The sequence below is a fragment of the Castanea sativa genome, chromosome 6 (genome assembly GCF_040712315.1).
Source record: "Castanea sativa cultivar Marrone di Chiusa Pesio chromosome 6, ASM4071231v1".
Lineage (NCBI taxonomy): Eukaryota > Viridiplantae > Streptophyta > Magnoliopsida > Fagales > Fagaceae > Castanea > Castanea sativa.
In genome coordinates, this window is record NC_134018.1 from 2,848,386 (window position 1) to 2,862,188 (window position 13,803).

The 13,803-nt window shown below is 30.2% G+C and overlaps 1 long non-coding RNA gene across 1 annotated transcript; it reads right to left on the minus strand.

The window, feature by feature from the left end:
* Positions 1-763: 763 nt before the first annotated feature.
* Positions 764-4,318, minus strand: LOC142638063 (uncharacterized). The gene is made up of 2 exons (XR_012844968.1): positions 3,893-4,318; positions 764-3,634 (listed from the first exon to the last, which is right to left on the minus strand). It is a non-coding gene; the product is annotated as an uncharacterized LOC142638063 (long non-coding RNA).
* Positions 4,319-13,803: the final 9,485 nt, after the last annotated feature.

The window sequence follows — 13,803 nt, forward strand, 5'->3', positions numbered from 1 at the left end:
GATAGTTTATAGGGATAAATGTAAAAGGAAGTATAGTTTAAGGGGTAAAATGTGCTTAGGAGGTAAAATGTAATTCACCCCCCCCCCCCCCCCGGCGCAAAACAGAATTTGATTTGACTAACATTGATTGTTGCCTTTCTATTAGATTCCTTAAAATAAAGTTATACCTAATGCACAAAAATTTATTTTCGTGGGGGTTCGAAAAATGTAGTCTTTTTGGAAACGCTAATTCTAGTACTCAAACTTGCAACTTGTCACTTTTGTTTAAGGGCATTTGCTACCGCACTAGGCTTGTCCCATCCTATTCTATTTTTAATGTTTGACATTTGATTGGTTGTTTGTTTTTTTTTTTTTTTTTTGTTGAATCATTTGAAGTTTGTATCTTGATCAAGTATATTTATTTTTACAATGTTTGATTGTTTATTTTATTTTTGAGTCATATTAATGGGTGCATTTAGGGTAATTGTTAATAAATCACATTAAGAAAGTTTTGGAACCACTTTTATTGAAATATAAAAAACTGTCAAAAATATTAATTGTTTTATTATTATTTTCTCATAAAATGTTTTTAAAAATAGGTCATAAACTATTGCTCTTATAGCATCCGTTAACACTTTCCTTAGTTTGCTTTCATTGTGGTCAATGTAACTTTACAGTCTTTAAAAAAATTTATTATTATTGAATACTACATAGATGCTTGTGCAACATGCAAGAAGGAAACTTGTAGACTACAATTTATCAAGATGATGAGTTTGAAATTATTGAAATTGTCTCTAAAAAAAAAAAATCCTAGGCTCCCTCTCCGAATACCAATAGTAATTTTTGAGGCACTAAAATATTATAAAAGACACCTTAATCAAGATGATAACCCTTTTTTTTTTTGAGAAGGAATCAAGATGATAACCTAAACATATAATTCAATTAAATATTAAAGACACCTTAATTAATGTTAGAAAGTATAACATGTCCCGACAATGTGAATGTGTCCCACTGTAATTTTTTTTAAGTGCACATTGTTCAATAAATATGAGTCAATAAGTCAATCCTAAATCTACACTCCCTCTCCCAATACCAATAATAATTTTTTAGGCACAAAAATACTAATTAAGACACCTTAATCAAGATGATAAACTAAAAATATAATTCAATTAAAACATTAAGACACCTTAATCAAGGTTCGAAAGTATAACATGTACCGACAATATGTAGGCGTCCAACTGTAATTTATTTTTAGCACACATTGTTCAATAAATACTATTTCAATTCAAGGTTAATTGTATCAGAGTAAACCAATGGAAGTTTTGAAAATTTAACTGTTGGATTACATGTTCTTATTTTATTTTATAAACTTACAAAATTTCAAGAAGATAAAAGATCAATAGATATGTCATTAATCAAATGGTTAAATTTCAAGTTTTTGTAATATAAAATTATGTATAAAACATAAGTTTATTGTTCAAATAGTAAATAACATCTGATTTGTACGAAATTTGACATGTGTGTTAAGAACATAAAGAACATGCATTCCAATAATTATATTTTCAAAATTCAAATTCAATAAAAAGATATAGGAGAAATTTGAAGAGTTTCTCTACAAATTAGTTTGGATAGAAACATTGTCCTAAACTAATTACCGATCACATAGTGCAGTAAAATAAAGACATAATGCAATTTGTTTACAAAGTAAAAAGCCAATGGTTTAATCAAAGGAAAAAAACACTCCTACGGTTTACCTCTAACCCCAAGGCAAATCCCACTAATAAATTCACGTTCTCACAATAGAAATCAACCCTAACTTCTAGTACTACCTCCAATAGTGAATTAATTACATGACAAAGAATTTCAACCTGGGTGGACTCTTGTATTATGGATTTCACCAACATAAACGTTCTACTAGCAACTGTAAGGATCTCCTCAAAATTTTCACAGTTGTGCTGATATTATGGTTGCAACTTGATCATCAGTCTTTAGCAATACCAATTTTCATATTCCTTTTTGGTGTCTTTTGTATGATGGTGAATTGAAAATGTAGGTATAGAAACCCTAGATGCATGAAAGAGGTTCTCTCTTCTTGTTTTCCTTTTTTTCTTTTTTTTCTTTTTAGAAACTCTCTTCTTGTTTTCAATCAACTATAATGATCCCTTATATACTTTTGCAAGTAGGGTTTAAATTCAAAGTCACGAGTCAACTTAATGGGCAACTATATATTTTTGGACTATAGTTGTGACTTAATTATGTGACCACATGCAATTCCAACACGATTGGACCCTTTTATTTTGAATTTCACCAACACAAACTTTTCTTCTAGTGACTTTAAAGCCCACCTCAAAAATTTCATAGATGTGTTAGTATTATTGCTTCAACTTAATCACCAATCTTTAGAAATATCAATTCCCATATTCACTTCTAGGGTTCGTTTGGTTGGAGAGATGAAAAATTTGGAGAATGGAAAATGGGAAAGGGATAAAAAAGTGGGAGGATAGAAAATATTTTAGTTTTCCTTATTTGTGTTTGGTTGGGTGGTGGGAAAGTGGATGGATGAAAAACTTTTTGTTTGGTTGAGAGAAAAAATGGGAAGATAGAAAAATGACTTTGTATAAATTTATTTATATACCCTTATTACAAAATGATGGCCAATTAAGAAAAAAAAAAAAAAAAAAAAACAAACAACCAACCGTGAAAAAAAAAATCACCCAATTTTATTAAAAAAGAAAATTCATGCCCAGAAAAAAAGTAAAAAAAAAAAATCACATCTAGTTAAACTCAAGAAAGAATAGCAAAATGCCCTACTATATTGACCAAAACAAAAATACAAAAAAAAAAAAGAGAGTTCAGAGTTATATCATGCCCAGGAGAAAGGAAAAAAAAAAAAAAAACAATTGACACATGAGAAGGAGTGGTAGTTCTATCATTTGACTACAATTACATTTCTCCCCATACTCTCCTATTTTCTCTCCAAATTGGGAAGATAACACTTTGGTGGGTTTGAGGAGAAAACACCCAGACCCTACCAATTTACACTTCTCTCTTCTCACTAATCAAACACCCACAAAAATCATTTTCTCTCTATTTTTCTCTCTCTCATTTTCCATCATCCGTAAAATCTCCCCAACTACTCAAACCCTTAGTGTCTTCAGGATGATGGTGAATTGAGAAAGTAGGTGAAGAAACCCTAGATGCATGAGGGGTATTTTTGTTTTCAATAAACTATAATGATCCCTTATATACTTTTGCAAGTAGGGTTTGAATTTCAAGGTCTAAGTTAACTTAATGGGCTTGATTAAAGATTTAAACTCATGAAACTTAATCAATCAAGACTCTATTGAAAATTTGTCAAGACATAACTCGATCAATCGAAAGTGAGTTAAGCTATGTATCGACAAGATAGTAACTTCCCTTTTCTTGAGCTAATTCTGAGTCTCTGCAGTGATTTTGAAAATACAACTATTTGATACACTACTACATAGATGCTTGTGCAACATGCACTAATTTATCAAAATGATGAATTTAAAATTTTCCTTTGAGAATCCTCAATCCTAATCCTAGGCTCCCTCTCCCAATAGGAAAGAACAGTTTCTTGTACCATACTGTATTTTAGAAGCACTACCTCAAGTGCTTGTTGATCTTCTTCACACTTAGGGTCCATTTGGATGTAGCTAAAACTGAAAACTGAAAACTGAAAAACACGGTAGCAAAATAATTTTTTTAATGTGTGAATAGTACCGTGGGACTCATTTTTAATGAAAAAGTTGTTAAAAAGTGAAATTTGTGGGTCCGTGAACAGTCATGATGTGCACTATTCACGGGAAAAGTCAAACTTTTCGGCTCAAAAAAAAAAACTGAAACACAAAACATGCATTTGGGAAGCGCAAAACAAGCTTCCCAAATGCACACTTAAAGAGATTCAATAAAATACTAACTCTTTTAGGTAATACAATAATTTTTTTTTTGAGGAAAAGGCAATAAAATACTAATTAATACACATTAATCAAGATGATAACCTAAAAATATAATTCAATTAAATAACTATTAAGACACGCTACGTTTGTCAGAAAAATGTATAATATGTACCCACTCTTGCAAGTTGGCAAGTGGGCATGTTGCATGCTCTCCTTTCAAGGTGCTCATAATGCAAACGTGTCCCACTATAATTTTAAAAAAAAAATTAGCACACATTATTCAAAAAATATGATTTCAATTCAAGCTATAATACTTCCTCAAAAAAAAAAAAAAAAATCAAGCTATAACAAACAAAGGAAAAAAAGTTTATAAATGACTTGGTAATGGTATTGATTTATCACATATTTTTTTTAAAAAATTTAATAAGAAAAAAAAAGGTAATTGATTTACAATTTTTTATATATATATATATATATATATATATATATTTTTTTTTTATTAAAGTAGTATTCAAACTTTTCTAAAATATCATATTAACTAATATCTTAAAAGCACCCATTGACCAAACCTATAAACAAATGAAAAAGTTAATAAATATAATTTTTTTACCAAGTAATTCAAAAACCAATGGTCTGGTCAAAGAAAGAAAGCTCATAGGATTTACCTTTGACCAATAATTTAATTACATGACCATGTGCAATTCAAATCTGATTGAACTCTTCTATTATAAATTTCGCTAACATAAACTTTTTGCTAGCAACAAGCACCAAGTTCTTCTTGTTCTCCTTCACGCATGAAGAGATTCAATAAAATACTAACATTTTTAGGTAATAAAATAATTTTTTTTTTTTTGAGGAAAAGGCAATAAAATACTAATTAATACACATTAATCAAGATGATAACCTAAAACTATAATTCAATTAAAATAACTATTAAGACACGTTACGTTTGTCAGAAAGAAAAAAAATGTATAACATGTACCCACTCTTGCAAGTTGGCAAGTGGGCATGTGGCATGATCTTCTTTCAAGGTGCTGATAGTGTGAAATGTGAATGAGGAAAAAATTTCATATGCGCTGGCGCATGAGATTTGTTTTTGTTTTTGTTTAGCGCACATTGTTCAATGATTTCAATTCAAGCCACAATAAACAAGGAGGAAAAGTTTATAAATGACTTAATAAGGGTATTGGTTTAGAATATATATATATATATATATATATATATATATATATATATATTTTTTTTTTTCTTTTAAATTTTGTATAAGAAAAAAAAATAATTGATTTTTTTAACAACTTTTTATATTTTTCATACAAGTAGTATCAAAAGTTTTCTAAAATAGCATATTAACTAATATCTTAAAGACACCCATTATCCAAACCTATAAAAAAATGAAAAATGTTAATAGATATAGTTTGTTTACCAAGTAAAAAACCAATGGCCTCGCCAAAGGAAGAACACTCCTAAGATTTACCTCCAACCAATAATTTAATTACATGACCACGTGCAATTCAAATCTGATTGGACTCTTCTATTATAAATTTTGCTAACACAAACTTTCTATTAGCAACTTTAAGAACCACCTTAAAAATTTCATAGTTGTGTTGATATAATGGTTTTAACTTGATTACCAATCTTAGCAAAACCAGTTTCATATTCAACACCAATTGCCATTCCTTTACCCTAAAGCAATGGCACAATCTGACCTTTATATATTTTTTCCTTTTCTCCCTCAAACATCCTTTGCCATAGATGTGATCTCTTGCAAAGCAAACTAACTCTTTGGGACTCTATTTTTAAGGCCTGAGCATACAAGAAGACTCCATTTTAAGTGAATTTTGTAATGTAAGATGTCATCCTCTTTTGCAAGATTAGCTTTAGACATGCATGTACTTTATGTGGGGAATAACTATCATTCATTTATGGTCAGGTTGAAATTGCTGCTTTGTCTACTTAAGGAGAAATAGAAGTGCCATTTAAAAAGCAAAACTGCAATTTAAAGAGCAGGTACTTACATATTTCTAATGCTTTTTTATTGGGACTACCTTCAAATGCTTATTCTATTTTATTTGTTCTTAGCATGGTAATCAAGCCCATTTCATTACTAATTTTCTTGAATTGTTAGTAAAGAACTTGAGCTGAAATTGCAAAATTTCTTATAATAATCTGATTTAAAAATGATCAAAAACACCGTGACAATAGATATTTCTTCTTTTGCATCTTTTGGCTTATTGCATCATTAATTGTTACATTCGAAATTCTTCCATACTCAATTTAGTGGGCACCTTAGGATAGAATCACTTTAATGGGCAAGATTAGAAAGTTCAAATAATTATAATTCTAACTTTCTCCCACTCTGCTATTTTAAATTTTTTTTCAAATTATTAATTTTCCCAAAAGCTTAAATTATTAGGAGAATATGAATTTATTCATTTAATCTAACAATTTTAATAGATAAATATATAAAATGTATATTCCTGGTACAGGGATTATGAGCATGAAGTACAGGGATTTTTAGAAATGGTTGACAACATTAATGGAATTTGTTCGCCAAACTTTGTGAATAGCAAACTCTATTCCAAGCTTTTCCACAATGTCACACTCTTACAAAATCTTACCATAAAAATTGACGTGGCAAGCTTCCAAACCCAAACTTTGTCCCTCAAGACAGACTACTTTTGCTTCAGGCTTGCTGGTTGCATCATAAATCACTCTATATCCAAATTCTAATGAAAGGGTACTAATAGGATGTCAATTGTCATGCCATACGAATATGGTCTTCCCATCCTATACTTCAAATTTAATGAAGGTCATAGCCAGATCCCTTAATTTTAGGTGGACACCATTGAGACTTTAACAGTCCATAGACACCTGCCTTTTAGCAGGTTGGAATCCTTATCCCTTGGAAGGTAAACGTTTTCCCAGGATACTTTAATGCCCCCTTTACCAGTGCTTTGGCATGACAAAAAGAAATGGTTGAAATACGTCTGTAATTAAATTGTAATTACAATAATTTTGGCAAGCTTTCTCTAAAGTCCTAATAATCTTTTTTGGCAAGATTCCATAGATGTGTACATGACAATTGACATGACATGTTACATTAATAATTAAATTGTTATGTTCTCAATATTATCATTGAAATAGTTATTACTTTCTGCCCTTGACCCTTAAGTGAGGCACCTCAAAAACCCAGAAACCTAGTACACAGTGATAGAGAGAGATCAAAGAAAATATTTATGAAAAAACCTTCATGGAATTAACATAATAACCCCATAAAGCATTTAACAAAATAGAGAAATTTACCTTCTTTAAAAGCATTGCTTTGGTTGGCTTCGGCTGTGGCTCTATGCACAGAGAGCCCTAAGAACCTGGAATTGGTTGGAACTTAAGACTCACCTTAACAAAAAAACAAACTGCAATACTTGAAAAGGATGAGAAAAATGTAAGAAACGAATTTTTGGGTTCGTTTTTCTCATCAACCAAACTGGGAATGAGAGGATGATATATATTTTTTTAATACTTTTATCTTATTGGGATATTGACCTTTTTTTTTTAAGACTAAGTTTCAAGTTGGGTTGAGTCCTTTTTTCCCCCCTTTTTGTTTGAGAAAGCTTGAGCTCAATTAAGTCTAGAATTTTTTTCCATGATTTTGAAAATTATTTTTTAATTTTAGATGAGAAAAACTTATATCTTTATACCTATTGAATTCGTAATTCATATTAGTGTTACATTTTTTAATTAATTAGATTGATTATAATAGTTATATACCTATTTATTATAATTTATATTAAAGTAAGTTTCTTGAAAGTTCAACAATTAACTTACTCCAAGTTGATATCTTATTTGTACTCTTTTATATGCCAATTATTTTCCATATACAAACAGTTTGTTCAAGGGCTTAATTTTAATCTCTTGGTAAACTACTTATCAATATATATATATATATATATATATATATATATATATATATATATATATATATATTTATATATATATATATATATACATATCATGTATAACATAACCTGATTGCAAAAAGAAGATGCTAGTAGCATAATCCTAAAGTCCCAGATAAGCTCTACCGTTGAAAGTATCAAAGAGATTGTGTTCAAAAAATTTCCAAACCAGCGGGTTAGTAATTGATTCTAAGACAACTCTTAAGTGAGACTAAAATTGAAAAATTCAAACAAATAATAATCCCTAGAAGCTTTGAAACTTTGGTTCATCTCAAAAGGGCTGTAATATCTTCATGCAAAATCTCAAAGTATCACTGATGCATGTTAGAAAATGCCAAATCATGATATAAAGGTAACAATTTTCACATTCTAAGAGCATTAATATTGGTGGTGCTAAAAAATCATATTGCTATTTTTAGATTTACCAATACTAAAAAACATGCTACAATGGTGGAGGGAAAGCCAAATAATTTGAGGGAGTATTTTATTTTATTGTGTTTTTCTTTTTTTTGAGGGGGTATTTTATTCTGTTAGTGGTGGTGGTTGTTGTTTATTATAGTAAATATATTATTTTATTATATTTTTTATATTATATTATTGTGTTGAAAGTTAAAATAAAATCACTCATGTTGGGTGTTTTGTAAAGTAAAGTAGTAAAATAAATAAAATAATTTTTTGTAGTGTCAAATTGCTAAATTTATCGCCCAATTTGTAGATTTTACGTTGAACACACACTTGATACTAATCTACCACAGTATGAGACACAAAAGACACGGATGACACATAATTGGAGATATGAAAGAAAACTTACCAAAGCCAAATGACATGTATCTGAAGCAGACTGCGTTTTGCTAGAATGCAATATACATCTTCTTTTATTAATAGTAAAAAATTGGCCACCAAGCCTTAGCAGTTTGGCTTCCGCAATCTTAAGTGACCTTCTATATAAGAAAAATCTAACCAGTATTTCCTAGCCATTTGTTAATTATATCATCCTAGGTTTTTGTCCAGTGCCCTTATACAGTACTAATCGCACCATAAATGTGTATTTCAAAGATAATGTTACAATAAAAACTCAAGTTAAGAAGGATACCCATTTCCTAGTTGAGAACTAATCATCTTAGAACATAGTGAATAATACAGAACTACAGCGTTTCATTGCTCTTGTAGCAAAAGAGTTGTTCATGGAAGTTCTCAAGTCCCTAAACTTAAAAGCACCTAGCCAAGGGTCTTCATTCCTAATCGAAAGAAGAAAAGCACTGCCAATGAGTTCTAACCCAATGGTGCGCATGTAAATTTACCAATCAAAGAGAGGGAAGAAATTAAAAAAATCATTACTCAATTGTCATAAAACCATTGCCTTCCAATAGTCAAACATTAAAAATTCTCAACTTTTGCACATTCCATATTCAACTAAAAAAAAAATCCATGTAGTTGTGTGGAAAGTACAGCAAGCAATAAAAATCATTTCCTGACAAAAAACCAAAATAAAATTTAAGAAAACAAATAAAATTTATCGAGTATATTAAGAGTTACAATATTGATGAAATTAGCAATGGGAAAAAGAAACATAAAAGACATTATGATAAATCTTAAATTAGGTATCATGTAGATTTGCATATGGAATCAGATTGTCCAAAAAAGTAGACTTATATTTCAAAATAAATAGACAAAAGAAAATTACATTCCCTACCATTGCTTGTGATATGAAAAAAATATAACTATTATTATAAAATTCATATATAATAGAATTAAAAGAATTCCCAAAAAAAAAAAAAGAGAGGGAAGCAAAGGTCATACAGTAGCAAGAGTAATATATATAAATAGGAATAGTTTTTGTCCTGCACCCTTACACATGACTAATCCCATCAACCTTTGGACTAAATTGTAAAGGTGTGTACTTCAAAGCTAATGTTACAATAAAACCTCAAATTAAGAAGAATACCCATTTTCTTGTTGAGAACTAATCATCTTAAAACAGAGTGAACTGCTTTTGTTGCAGAAGAGTTGTTCATAAAGGTTCTCAAGTCCCTAAAGTGAAAATCACCTAACCAAGGGTCTTCAACATTGCCAATGAGTTCTAACCCAAGAATAACCATTGCTTTGCAATAGTCAATCACTCTGAAAGCTCTCAACTCTTGCATATTCCATATTTAAAAAAAAAAAAAACATGTATTTATGTGAAAAGCACAGCAAGCAATAAAATTGAACTCCTGAAGGTGTCATGAGAGCTGTAAGTTGGTATGAATTTTCCTATGTTCGAACTGCCAAGTGCTTTACCAAACGTAGCACCCATATCTTTGTGTTTCCAAAATATCACTTAGAACAAATCAATGGAAAATGTTGTCTTTTTTATTTAAATGCTATAATATGAGAAACCCCTTGCAGTTTTTTGAGATAATTATCAGATAAAAAAAAAAATCTCAAACCCAAAAATAAAAACCAGTCACATAATTCAACAACAAATTCAAAGTCATACATACAACTTTACTTTTTCATTACAAAACACCCTGATACATTACTTACCAGAAAAATAACAAAACATAAACAATGAATAAAGATGAAAATCTTCGAGCACAAAGAACAAAATTTTCAAATTCAAAACGTTTTGACAATGCTGCTTTTGAAACCCATACATAGAACTACGACATGAATGGAAGTTGGAAGGTCGGTTTTATTTTATTTAATTGGGCCCTGGACCTAGTAAGTGGGCTGAATTTCAAGTTGGGTTGGGCTATGGAGTGAGAGTAAAATGTCCCATCTTGTGCCCAATTTTGTCCAGACCTTATATGGATTTATTGTTGGCACACTCTAGGTTTATTTTATTTTATTTTATTTATGAATAAAAAAAATGGTAAAAGAGAGCAACATGTGGAAATTGAGGATTGAGCCAGGGGCTTGGGCCATGGGGTTTGTTGGCGTTCTATAGTTGTTGGCACTTGGCATATGTTAATTTACTATCATACCACTCTCATTAAACCCAGGGACTGAGTGTTCATTGACCCCCTGCCCTGGTGGGCCTATGGTAGTTATGGCTCATTTAACCCAGCCAATAGAATACTACCATGGTGGCTATGGTCGCCTCCAATTAGGACGCAACATTATTAATTGATGTTAGTGTACCAAAAGATTGTACAAGAATTATTAGAGATCTTAAAGATTTGATTTGGACAGATACCTACTGGGCACTGGCACACATTATATGTAGATGGTATTCACATGTTATCCTTTTTTTTAATCATCTCAAATATCTATCATTATCGTTTGATGTTTATGGAGCAAAAGAGTATATATGAATAATAGGATGTTTAAATAATTTTTTAGGATGAAAAGAATAGTTTAAAGAATTCAAAGAACTTGATCAAAATATGATTTTGGAAGATAAAAAGCTGTGCATATTAGTTAAAACTCATAAAGGCAGCAAGTTGAACACTTTTATTAGAATTGAAATCCATAGCAACAACGATTGCGAAAAAGAAAAGTCCATGGAACGGTAGATGTGGGTGTGACCAAGAAGTGGATAGCATAGCATTAAACCCTGACAGCACACGTTGTCATGATTTGAAAAGGAAAGCGTGATTGTTTATACCAAACTCCCAACAAAAATTAATAAATGGGAAAGAGAAAATGAGCTCTCTTTAGTGAATATACTAAATGATTGTTTAGAAACAGCTTATTTAGTTAAAATTGAAAATATTTTATTAAAATAGTAAAAATTAGGTTAAAAAATAAGCTGAATGAGACCCATAAATAGTATAAAAAAGTGCAGTAAGACTTATAAATAGTATAAAAAAGTACAGTAAGACTTATAAATAGTAACAAAAATAAACTAATAGTGTAGATAAGCTGAATTTTTCTGCTCATCCCAAACAGATGCTAAGGGTCCATTTGGTTAAAGTGAAACAAGGAAGATAGAAAATGAAGAAGAGAAAAGTGGAAAGAAAACTGATTTCATAGATGTTTAGTTAGAGAGATAGAATTTACTTTTCATCCTGAAGTGGACATATTCTTTTGTTATGCTCTTCTTCCTTTTATTTTCTCTTTTCTTTTTGGCATTTGTTTTGCTCTTCTTCTTCTTCTTTTTCTTTTTTCCTTTTTTTGGGTTTAACAAAATCTGACTTCTTTCTTTTCTAGGCATGATTGTTATTTTTTAATAAATTTGGGTGATTTTTTTTTAATTAAAGGCTTATAAGTAAATTTATACAAACTCATTTTTCTCATCTCCATGTTTCCACCCCAACTAAACACAAATTAGGGAAATTAAAATCTTTTTATCCTCCCACTTTTCAATTCCTTTCCCATTTTCCATTCTCTCAATTCTCCATCTCACCAAACAAACGGACCCTAAGCCTTTTTTAGGAGGAAATTATAATTTTTTATACCAACTCCCAACTAAATATTCATTAGGAAGGAGAAAATGAGCTTTCTACAATGAATGACACTAATTGCTTATATTAAGTACATTATTTATACTCTTTTTGAAACTAGAATTAAACTGAACAATTGACAGAGAAATTACAGATTGCTATTCCTTTTCCTCCAAAGCAATGGCACAATCTAGCTCTTATCATTTTTTCGTTTTCTCCCTTCATCATCATCTTTAGCAATAGAAGTGATCTCTTCTTCTAAAGCAAAACAACTATATTGGACTCTGTTCTTAAGCCCCAAGGATCAAGAAAAATCCATTAAGTGAATTTTGTGATGTAAGATATCAGGGTGTTTTGCAAGATTAGCTTAGACATTTACTTTATGTGGGGAATAATTATCATACGTTTTATGGTCAGGTTGAAGTTACTGCTTTGTCTACTTAGGCAGAAAGAGAAGTGAAATTTAAAGAGCAGGTACTCATATCTTTCTAATGCCTTTTAATTATTGGGATTACCCTAAAACTAGTTTATTCTGTTCTATTAGTTAGCATGTGAAATGAGCCCATTTTGTTATTAATTTTTCTTGAATTGTTTGTAAAGAACTTAAGCTGGAATTGCAGAATTTCTTACAATAACCTGATTTAAAAAAATTATCAAAAACAACATGACGATTAATTTTAATTCTTTTGCACCTTTGGGCTTATTGAATCATTAAGGTTTACCTTCGAAATTCTTCCTTAGCCCTCACTCAATTTAGCGGAACCTTAGGATAGCATCACTAGTAACAGGCAAAGTTAGATACATTATATATATATTCCCTGTAAAAAAACCAAAGTACCAAGCTCAGGTCCCTAATCAAGAACACATTTTCACCACCAAAATGAACTCAGATTTTTTCTCGTGGTCTACTGCTGTTCTTGTTTCTTTGTTTGTCACAACCTTGGCTTTTGTGGAGCTTCTTGTTTCATTATGCACCACAATTTTTTCTTGAATTGTTAGTAAAAAACTTAAGAAGGAATTGCAGAATTTCTTATAGTAATTTGATTTAAAATCATCAGAAACACCATGATGATGAATTTTTCATATCTTGCATCTTTTGGCTTATTGTATTATTAATTGTTATATTCAAAGTTCTTACTCAATTTAGCGGGCACCTTAGGATAGAATAACTTGTAATGGGCCAGGTTGGATATTGATTTCTTCCAGCTTGCTGTTATTTTTAATGGACAAATATATAAAAATATATATTCCCTGTAAAGCATAAACAACCAAACTCAGGTCCCTCCTCAAAAACACACTTTTCTACACATTTTCACCTCCAAAATGAACTCCCAAACAAGTGGTTTCATCTATTAAATCACTGAGAAAATCCTAAGATAGGGATGACAAAGATCTATTAAGTGAGCCACCCCTAAAAACCCAAGAACCTAGTACAGAGAGAGAGAGAGAGAGGAAATTTAAAATAATAATAATAATAATAATAATAATAATCCTTCATGGAATTAACATAATAAGCCCATAAAGCAACAACAGAACAGACAAATAGAGAGAGATTTACCTTCTTTAAAAATGTCACTTTTG